Source organism: Mus caroli, unplaced genomic scaffold (assembly GCF_978045245.1).
Source record: "Mus caroli unplaced genomic scaffold, Mus_caroli_1 scaffold_20, whole genome shotgun sequence".
Classification (NCBI taxonomy): Eukaryota; Metazoa; Chordata; class Mammalia; order Rodentia; family Muridae; genus Mus; species Mus caroli.
Genome location: NW_028227275.1, coordinates 27,965,567 through 27,976,747, shown reverse-complemented (window position 1 = coordinate 27,976,747; position 11,181 = coordinate 27,965,567).

Genomic DNA, 11,181 nt, shown 5'->3' with positions numbered 1-11,181 from the left:
GCATCTGTTGCCTGGGATCTTCCCGCGCAGCTACTTTGACTGTCTGGGTCAGCCTTGGCCAGTGGGGGCTGGAGAGCTGACTCACAGGTAGACTTCGCAAAGTTGCGTTTGCGGTTGTTGTTTTCCAGGTATCTTCTCTGAAAGAAACGTGCCGTTCGTTGTGTGACTGGGCTGAGTGAGCAGCCCTGCCCGTGATCATGCGCACTGGTGTCCTTCATTCTGCAGTTATTCTAAAGGAGCAGTGACGTGTGTAGGTGCACGGCTTCTATTCCTGCGCAAGCCTCTTTGCCTTCACCTCCACCTAAACGTCTTTTCTGAGTCTCACTCCATGAGTGTTCACTGCATGCCAACTTGCAGGTTCCCACCTCTGAGAAGGAACCTGCAGGCTGTAGTCTCAGAAGGCTGATGAATTTTGGAATCGTGGCCAGAGAGAACAAAGGGCCCTCCTTTGCTGTGTGTGGGAGGGCCCATGGTGGGAAAGATGGTTCCCTCTCTGTGTGTGTCCTGAAGGGTTCTGATCTATAAACCAGCCATTTCAGGTTTATCATGGTTGTTCCTTCCCAAAGCAGGAGGCTCGACTACAGATTGCTCTGTAGCTGGTAAGTGTGATAAGAACATCTGTGACAAAGACTCTATTCTCCTCTGTGACAATGTAAGCACGGCCTAAGAGGGCCAGCCAGAGCTGTACTTGATGGAATGAATAGGGAGAGTGAGCTGGGGAGCACACAGGAGGACTTTTTTTGCCCATTCCCCAAATGATGGCTTCATGAAAAACTCTTGCTGAAGAGGTGGCAGGCACAAGCACCAGGGATCCCCATTTGGATGTGTTGTTGAGTGATGGAGTCTGTGGGACACTTGCCAGCATGTAAGAGAAGGAAGCAGGTAGGTGAACATTCTCCAAAGCATTTGCTGGACCTTTTGCCCTGTCAGAGGACCTGTGAGAAAGGTTTCATGGTTGGTTAAGTTTGGAAAGCAAATGATTTCTTTCTTGAGAGTCATAACATGAATTTGCATAGTACACCTCCTAGCCATCCCAGAGTTTAAAGGGGGAATTTGTTTTAACACCTAGTTTCATGTGCCAAAGCTTCTGGAGTGCTACATACTCTTGAGGAACTATGCTGTATGCTTTATGAGAGCCCTTTATCCTTTATTCCCCAAACTCTCTCTAAGATACAGGTGTTTAAAATACTCCATTTTACAGATGTAGAAATCAGGACCCAGAGACCTTGGTCAGGGTGAGGAAGAAAACATTTTGCCACATGATTCTAGGACCAAAGTCCATATGTATCCCCAAGAGCTAGCCCCCTTCCCCAATCTGTCTCTGTCTCTCTGTCTCTGTCTCTGTCTCTGTCTCTGTCTCTGTCTCTGTCTCTGTCTCTGTCTCTCTGTGTGTGTGTGTGTGCGCGCGCGTGAGATGAGAGATCTTTCACCCAGCCTGGACAGCTAGTCTATCTTACCAGCTATGATAAACTTGCTTTTGCTGTAGTTTCCTTACTTTAGGATTCTGTGAAAATATAATGAGCCCCTAGATAGGTTATGAAATGGATTTAGGCAAATAGTATGTTAAAAAAACAAAACAAAACAAAACCGTGTTTTGACCTAAGACGGGAGAAGACAGAATGTAGACCTGTCTCTGGGAGATCACTTGTCTCTGCTGTATGAGTGTTGGGTTACAGAAAGCTATTATGCCCACCCAGTTTTTATGTGGGTTTTTAAGATCCAAACTCCAATCCTCATACTTGCATGGTGTGATGATTTGTATATTCTTGGACCAGGGAATGGCACCATTTGGAGGTGTGGCCTTGTTGGAATATGTGTGACCTGGTTGAAATAGGTCTGTCACTGTGGGTATGGACTTAAGTCCCTCACCCTGGTTGCCTGGAAGTCAGTCTTCCACTAGCAGCCTTCAGATGAAGATGTAGAACTCTCAGCTCTGCCTGTACCATGTCTGTCTGGATGGTGCCACCTTAATGATAATGGACTGAACCTCTGAACCTGTAAGCCAGCCCCAATTAAATGTCCTTTATAAGACTTGCCTTGGTCATGGTGTCTGTTCATAGCAGTAAAACCCTAACTAAGTCACATGGCAAGTGCTTTATCCACTGAACCACTTCTCCAACCCCTGGCCCATTATTTCATTAGTTTCTTTAGTCATTAAGGAGCTTTCGTTGTACATTTTGCATTTGGTGTTTATTACCATAATCTGAGAGTGATAGAAATGCTTTACCTTTATTATACATATGCTATTTTATATAAAAACATTTTTACAAATAAAAACATCTAAAAACAATGAAACACACGTCACCAGTAAGTACCTTCACTACATTAGAGGGTGCTCAATGGCATTCGTCATCAGGAGGTACAAATCAAAACCATGTCATAATTAAAGGGCCAGAACACTAGTGTTAGCAAGCATGCAGAGGAATTAGATGCTCACAGGTTACTGGAGGAAGCACAGACTTTCAGTTCTGTAGAGAGTTAAGCAGTTACCATATGACCCAGTTCTATAGAGAGTTATCAGTTACAGAATACACAGGCTAAATACAAACATATGTAAAATGTATATATGAATATTAAAAACACCATTGTTTGTGACTGATACATAGATAAGCAAAATTTGATGTATGCATTCACTAGAATATTATTCAATCACAAACAAGAATTAAGTATGGTGAATCTTAAAAAAAAGAGACACAAATTGATCATGTTAGATGATTTCCTCCAGACAAAATGGGCCAGAATAAATAATCACACAGAGGCATAAAACAGACCAGTTGTTATTTTGGGGAGAAAAGGTATGGGATGATTTTGGGGGGACAAAAACAAAGGAGGTGGAGTAGCATTTTGGGGGGGGGCAGTAAACATGCTCAGGAATTGATTGTGGTCACCATTCTTCAACTCTGAATAAAAGAAAGACCTCTACACTTTAAATGGGTGACCTTTGTGGTCGGAGAATTCTGTGTATAAAGTTGTTATCCCCTTCCTTCATGCTTCTACAGTATTTGAAACAAACTTGGAAAAAGAAATCAGCCTTAATAGTACCGGCTTTCCTGCGTCTCTTCCCTCCTGGTCTCTGGTCACTTGCATTGTGGGGAAGTATAAAGACACTGTCACTCACTGACAGTGGAGACAGAGGCCAGTAGCAAGGATGTGTATTCAGAGGCTTTCAATAAGTCACCTGCCAATCATGCTGTTAGCCATTCATCCATCCATTGCAGATCCCAGGCCCTGTGCAAGACTCCAGGACAAAGCAATTAGAAAAGTGCGCGAGAGCTCTATTGAAAAGACCTGTACGGTCAACTTGGGACAACTGGAAAGTTCACAGGCCCTTGAGATGCAGCAGGGGATGCTGGGGGAGGGAGCCTTGTGGGGAAAGCTGGGGAGGCTTCTAGAAGGATGGATGTGGCTAGGCAATGTTTAAGACCACTGAACAGTCAGATCAAGGCAATTAGAGAGTGGGGTGAGTGCCAGTAATGTCAAACCCACGGAAAGAAAAGCCCAGTGACCTCATTAAGGACTCTGGGGCAAGAGGTTCTTTCTAAAGGCTTATATGCAGAGGAACCCCTGTCACTAAAACAGGCATATGGTTTTTGTTCTCCCAAAGTGCATTTAAATTACATTTTTTTTTGCTTTCACATTCCATAATTATTATTGTATGCTTGATTACATCAACAGTTTTACTACCTTGTACATTTTTCTTAAAATTGTTTTCATTTATTTGTCAATGTCAACCATGTGTATAATGTATGTTGAGCATATTCACCCCTCGTTAACCTCTTATATTCCTCTCCCATTATCACCAGTGCATAATAAATATCTTGAGAGCTTGTTTGGAGGCTCTAGCAGGGCAGCACAACTACTTATATACCCTTGATGGACAACTGGTCTTCCTCTATTGGGTAAAGTCATCCTCTTCATCTGAGAATGCAGCTTTGTGAAAGAAGCACATGGAACAGTCTGGGAGGAAGGGGATGCCAGCCTAGCCATCAAGATCAACTGAATCAATCCTGGTGATGAGTGGTGAGACAGATGCTGCAGCCAGATCGCTGTCACATCCATAGGCAGTTAATCTTTATTGTTGAACATGCAGATTGTTACTTAGGCTTTGCTCCTCCAAACCCATGGCCTGTTTTAGTTAGCATGACAGCAGCCATCTTTATTTTCTCATGCAAACTTCTTCTGCTTTCCTCTTGGGCCACAATTGCAATGTGCCTTATAGGTGCATTGTGTTTCAAAATGGTATATCTAGGAGCGATTATCAAAAGGACTAAAACTCTTTTAGCTCTAATTTGTTTCCCAACATGTTTTCTAAGCAATGTTCTCTTCCCCTAGCTCTAAGTAACATTTATCATGATTAAAAAATAACTAGCATTTAGTTCTCCATTCAGTCTTTTCCTGTCTTATGTCAAAGCACCATTTCTTGAACATACCATTTGTCTAAATCCATTTCATAACCTGTCTAGGGGCTAGGGGCTCATTATATTTTCAGCATGTCCTAAAGTAAGGAAACCACATGGAAACTCAAGAGGAGGCTTTGGAGCAGGAAGGCCTTGGGGCATGAACTACAGCAAAAGCAAGCTTAAATCACCATGTAATTGACACAGCTTTGCCAAGCCTTCCTACCTTGTGCTTTCCAGTCAGAACTTTAGAATTTTACCATGAAAGCTGTGGATTTACTGTTTTGTTTTTGTTGTTGTTGTTGTTCAGTGTGTGTGTGTGTGTTTGTGTGAGACCTTAACACCATTTGAGCTATTAAGAGAACTCAGGGTGGAAAAACATTGGCCTTTGGTATAGAGTAAAAAAAGAAAAAAATCGAAGCGGATTGTGGCACTAATGTTCTCCTCTGAAATCCTGTCACATCAACGTGACATTTAACCACCCTCACCACTGTTGTGCATTAAAGAGAACGACCTCCCATTCTGTGCAGTCCTATGAATGAGAACTCTCACTGAGAGCACTGCATTGTTTAGTGGAGCTGAGTTTGTGTTAGGGTTTATCGGGATAGTTGATACTAGGGTGGTTTCAGCCGAAGGAGACTGTCTTGCCCAGTGATAAATGGTAGGATGGGGTATTATGTAGTATCGTGGCTTTAGCATGATTGGTTTTAGGTTTGGATGTTGAAATTCAACATTTCTTCTTTAAGATTTCCCTGTAGGACTATTAGAGCACAGGAGACTGTAAGAGAGTAGAAAGACTCTTTGTTGTAAAGAAAGCCAAGAGAGCTAGACATTAGCTTCTAACTTTGCTCCTAAATATTTCACTGTATTCTGTAAGGCTTTGTAACACCAGAAGGCATGATGCATGCACTCGGAAGGGAATTCATTTTTCTAGATTCTCTAAACTGTTGGCTAAAACATACCACAATGCCCAGGGCCACCAATGTCTGGCAAGCTTGTTCAAAAAGTGGACAACTTCTCAATGGCCATGGGTGATAAGATCTCATGTGGTGCAGTGGAGTAGGCCCAATGTGGATGCCAGGCATCGACCCCTGACTCTACCCTGTGTTCTCTGACCTTTAATAAGGGATCCTTAGCTACCAAGTGAGCTGGTGGTGTCTTGGTCCTTGGAAATTCCTTTTAGCCTGGTTGTTTCGGTGGTTCTACGATTTTTTTGTAAGGGAGTCTTAGCTCTTTATCTTGCATGGTCTCCCACAAAGCAACTCCCAGAATCTCATTACAAGCAATTACCTGTTGAGTTGGAGGGAGTCCTGGTGATGTTAGGTCACCTTCCTCAAGTCATGGCTTATATTATCATGGGTTGGCGATGAGAAAGCCTCTCATAAAACAGAGAGAAAAAAGACAGCATTCATATCCTTTCAGGTTTCAGCGTGGGATGTGGGTGATGTAATGACCGAAGAAGAACTGGGGATAATTATGCAGTTGTAGAATGGGTCTTCTTGTTAAGTAAACCACCATTAACAGGTTATTCAAGGACTGGGGGAAGTTTGACTGAGTGAGAGTTGCAGTTGGTAAAAGACCTACTTATCTACTGTGTTAGGACATTTTTGACTGATTCTTAGTGAAAGACTTTGTGAGATAGAGTCCAAGTAGGCTTCCTTCCTGACAAAATTCAAGAGATATATAGCATTGTGTGAGTATCTGTTGCTTTTCAGATAGCATATCTGGCATTTGTTAAGATGTTTTGTCTCAGAGGTCATTCCTACCTTATAACTGTCATTTCCTGAGAGCCAAACAGGCTGCTCTTGATGCATGAGCTGGTGCATAGCCGGGTGCTTAGTGCTTGATGGTTGCAGAGTTGAATCCTGTAAGGATCGTCCTCTCTCTCACACTCCGTGATGTCATACAGCTTTCTTCTAAAGAGCACACCAGACCGTATCTGACATCAATCTAGTGTCTTTTTCCTTGCTATAATGCTGGGACACAAGACCACAGAGTCTACCCAGTAGAAGCTGCTAGTATTTGTTAAATTACTAAGAGAATTTCACTTAAGATCTTTAGCTACTGTTACGATTTGGATCTTAAATGTCTCTTGGAGTCTATGTGCTAATGACTTGCTCAGGAGGTAGTGAAACCTTAAGGAAGTGGGTCCTAGAGGAAGTTAAGTCATGAAGGAGGTTCTTTGAAGGGGCTGTTGGAACCCTGGATGCTGTCATTCTGCTTCCTGACTGCAGCGAGGTGAGCACCTTGGCATTGCCTCACCGCTCTGTGTTTTCCTACTATTCTATGTGTCCAGATGCAGTACAGCCAAGAGACCATGGACTAAAATCCTTGAAATCGTGAGTCAAATAATTAATACCTTTAACCTAGCGTAGTCACTCCAACAGAAAGATGAAGAGGTGTCTTCCCACGTTATCAATAAAGATACACATCAAACTTCTTAAAATAGCACATTAGGCAGAGGCTTCATGGCTCAGTCTGTTTCCCTCTGCATCTTCCTCTCTCAACACTTAGCTGGCCCTGATGATTCCCCAAGACACAAATTCAACCTGTGCATTACCTGTGAGTTCCCAAGACAGTGTGTTATGTGGTGCCTATGTTTCCATTTATCTGAATCTGGGAGTTGTTTCTGAGGTCTCTTCCCTGTTGATGCCAGCAGGTCCTAAATTCAGGCTGCTGGAGCCTGACCTCCTCCACATGGTATCTCTGATCTCTGTGAATGAATGAAGGTAGACCTTTTCTGCATCTACTACATTTCTGTAATCTTGGGCTTGCTCATTAATCTCCAGAGAGTGGAGAGCTTGCAGTAAGGGTCCATGGCATCATTTTGAATATACCTTCAATGCCCAACTCATTTTAGGGATTCAGAAAAATGATGTTTTTTCGTTAACAAAAACTTTGGCTTTTCCTTTGTAACAATGCTTCAAAGAGGCTGTCATGTTATCCTTATTCCTGTAAATCAACAACTGACAACTTTGTATGAGTGTGAGTTTGTGTGTGTGTGTGTTTTGGGTGAGGGTGAAAGGAATAGATGAGGTCTAAGTCAAACTGAGAAATAAGAATTTCAGACTCTTATCTGCCTCTGTTAAGACCCTCATTTTAGCAGATCAGTTATTTAAACAAAACATTACAGTTTTGAAACCCTACAATCCAGCTAAGAACTAATAAGAAAGCTGATGAATGAGAAATAAAACACTGATAGAAATAAGAGGTACAGTTTTTATTTCTTAGTTTATTATTTTAACAACCATGAATGGCAGAGGATGTTGTGGAAGCATTTGGGAAGCAAGCCTAGGGAATAAGTTGGGGAGCAGAAGGTGAGACAGGGAAGCCAGTTCCCACTGTGGTCTCACTGGATACTCCTGAAAGGAGTAGAACACACCTCAGGCTTATCAAAGAGGCTAGGAAGCTGGCTTGTTACTGTCTCTCAGGTCTACTTCTGAGGGATAAATTTGCACCTTGCTTTGTGTCAGACTCACTGCACTTTGATGCCAGAGAGGCTTAGGGCTCCAGGAAGTGGCTATCTGTGGATTTGGATGAATGCTGAAGCAGTGGGGGAGAGGAGAAATGTGGGGAGAGAGTTTGCAGTACCAATTACGAATCCTCCAGTGTTCTTGCATTTGTTCATAAGAACCCGACTTCGGATTTACAATAAAATGTGCACAACATAAACCTACAGATTGAGTTAGGTAACTGGTTCTCAGCTGGGTGTAATTTAGTCTCTTCCCTTGGAGAATAGTTTGTCAGTGTCTGAAATTGGTTTTAGCTGTCATAAGTGGGAGGGTGAGAGTTCTTCTGGTGTCTAGTGGGTAGGGACCCAATTACCCCTAAACTAATAACTAGTCTAAAATTTCAACAGCGCTGAGGGTTTGAATCTCTAGGTTAGGTTTATTAAAAATTTCAGATAACACAAAGGTTCAGAGAACCTTTCTTTGGCTTATAAAGCCAGTGCAAGGCCAAGATTGAACTAGACTTCTATTTCCAAAGCTTGTGTCTTCTAGAGATCAAGAAAGAACCTAGAGGTTTACCGAAAAATAGAACAACTCACAACAAACAAACAAATAAACATCCCCAGATCTATACTGGCCATGCCTCCTGGCTCAGAACTTCAAAGGCTCCTGAAACTGGCTGGAGCTGGCTGGAGCTGGCTGGAGCTGGCTGGGCTGGCTGGGGCTGGCTGGGGCTGGCTGGGGCTTGGGGGAGTTGGAGAATGAGAACCTTTCCCATCCTCTTCTGGCCTTGCTCTCTCCTGGGCAAGTTGGGGCAGGTTCCCTGGGCACAAATCCCAGATTTCCATACCAGGCCTGGCCAGGTGCCCTTAGCTGGAAGCCCCAACTCCTTTGCAATGTACAAGGTTGTCCTTCTTCAGCCAAGGTTGGCTGGTGGTTCTTTGTGGAATGGCAGCGCCCCACATTCCCCCAGGCTTGGGATGGTCTCTGGCAAGCATGTGGAGTGAAGAGTTACAGGTGGTGCAGACATGGTTTGGAAGGAATCCCAGCTGGGGCAGTACCAAGAACCTTCTGATGGCTAACCAGATAACTTGGGCTTGCAGAAATCCCAGGAACCGTCCCTACTCTAGGAAACTAGCTTCAAGGGCAACACGGGCTTCTGAGAAGCCAGAAGAAGCTCAAAAGTGGAAACTCCTCTGTCATCTTTGCCTTCTCAGCTTATAATTTTTTTTTTCCCCCGAAAGCACCGAGTTCTCCATTGCTATGTCCCTTAAGATGGGGAGTCAGCCTAGGAATGAACAGAGACGTGGAACTCAGGATACAAAGAACAACCAGAAGACTAAGCGCAAATATTGATGGGGCGCTGAGCTTAGCTGTTTGTTTTGGGGGGGTTGATGGACACTTTGGGTTAGTTTTTTTTTTTTTTTTTTTTTTTTTTTTTTTTTGGCAAAGGCAAAACCTAGGCTCCTTTGAGCGCTCTCGGCTCTGCAGTGTCCTGGCCTTCTGATTTCCAGATTCACATCTTGCCTCAGGGGGATTGACAGCTATCCCACATGCTGTTTCCTGGTCTGTTTAATCAAACTTTCATTTGATGTTGGTTGGAATTTCACATGTGGACCAAATACAAAGAAATTAAGTGATTCCAGCAGCTTGAATCTAAGGGAAGCATTAACCTTTGATATCAAACAATCTGTTTCCAGGGGCACTGGGTAAAAGCTGGTTCATTTGTTCATTCATTACTTCATTCCCCCCTCACCCCCATGTGGCAAGCAATTACTAAGGACTACCCTGCTCAAAGCTTTTCGTAGGTATTGTGAGGGTTATTAAGGGAAGTGCAGAGAAGCTTAAGATCTAATGAGGGAAAGAGATGATGAGCTAGCACACCTTGCAGGGCAGAAGTTGGCATACTGCAGAAACTCTCACTTCTGGGCCATGAAATGATTCTGGCATAGAGAAGAGGGAACAATATGTGGTATAATCTAAGAAAGTGTACCACCGTAGAGGAAGAGAAAAATAGTATTTTATTGAGGAGCAGGTATGGAAAAACATACCGACCAAGTAGGCTTGGTTCTTAAAAAAATTTTTTTTTATTATCATCTTGTCCTATTTTTATACTGAATAGTTAACTTTTTGTATTAAATAATATCAAGACATAGCTTGTGGAGCATTGTGTTCCTGTAAACAGTGGCTATTCCATATACACTGATGTACAGACATCAGTGGTGGGATTACTTACAACTTGAGTGACTTGATATTTTTCTTGACTAATAATTATGAAAAATTGGGGCCTTGATCTGTGTATTGTTGCCCAATTTTGTCCTCTCCATGTCTTTCCCTCTTTCTTTTAATTCCTTCCTCTTCTTTCTGTACTGAGGCCTGAGCCTGGGGTTCTAAGCGTGTTAGGGAAGCACTTTTCCATCATGCTGCATGCCCTGTGAATAGTTCATTCTTTTCAATAGTTTATATTCATTCTTTTGAAGAATCGTTCTGCTGTGATACATTGAAAGTGAAATAATGAGACGCTTTTCTACGCACAGGTGTCCTGAGAACATTTTTGTGAAACATTGCTGACCTCAGTCTTTCCATTATAACATAAGCTACCATAGAATGAAACTGTGTGTGTGCTCACATCTCAGTCTTACGCCCATGAATAAGTGACTTTCATTGTTTGTTGTAGTACATTGAAATAATGAAAAAAAAAAATCTTAGATCAACTACCATTGAATATCTTTCAATTTTTCGAAACTCACTGGTAGTTCTCAACTTGAATTAACACTTGGTTTTTTATAATCACGAACAAGAAACGTAGTCCTTGTTCTGTTTGTCCTAGAGATTCTTTGTGCAGGCTGTGGGCCTCAGGCTCACTATTCTGTTATTTTGTGGATGTGTCAAAACCACACACCCCAGCCGGGCGTGGTGGCGCACTATATATATATATATATATATATATATATATATATATATAGGCACAGTCCTGAGGGAGAACTCTGCATGATGTGTAATCTTCTCAATTTATAAAGCAGTCCTTCGTAGGGTTCCAACGTAGAAGTCAAGAAATAGAGTCACAGAAGCAAGAATGGCTTGCGCTATTCATGCCTCTAATAAGGCAGTGGCAGGATTCCAACTCAAGTCTGCTTAGCTCAATAGGTAAACATTAGTTGGGTCTCTTAGGAGTCTTAAACTCAAGGCCAGATGTCTAGCTTTACTATTGTCCTAAGTATTTCAATGCCTAGAATCTCTTTCTGTTCTTGGCAAACATAAAAAAAATGTTTCTTAACTTATTTATTAAAAATGCTAAACAAGATTTGCCCTGGCTAGTTTTATGTCAACTTGAT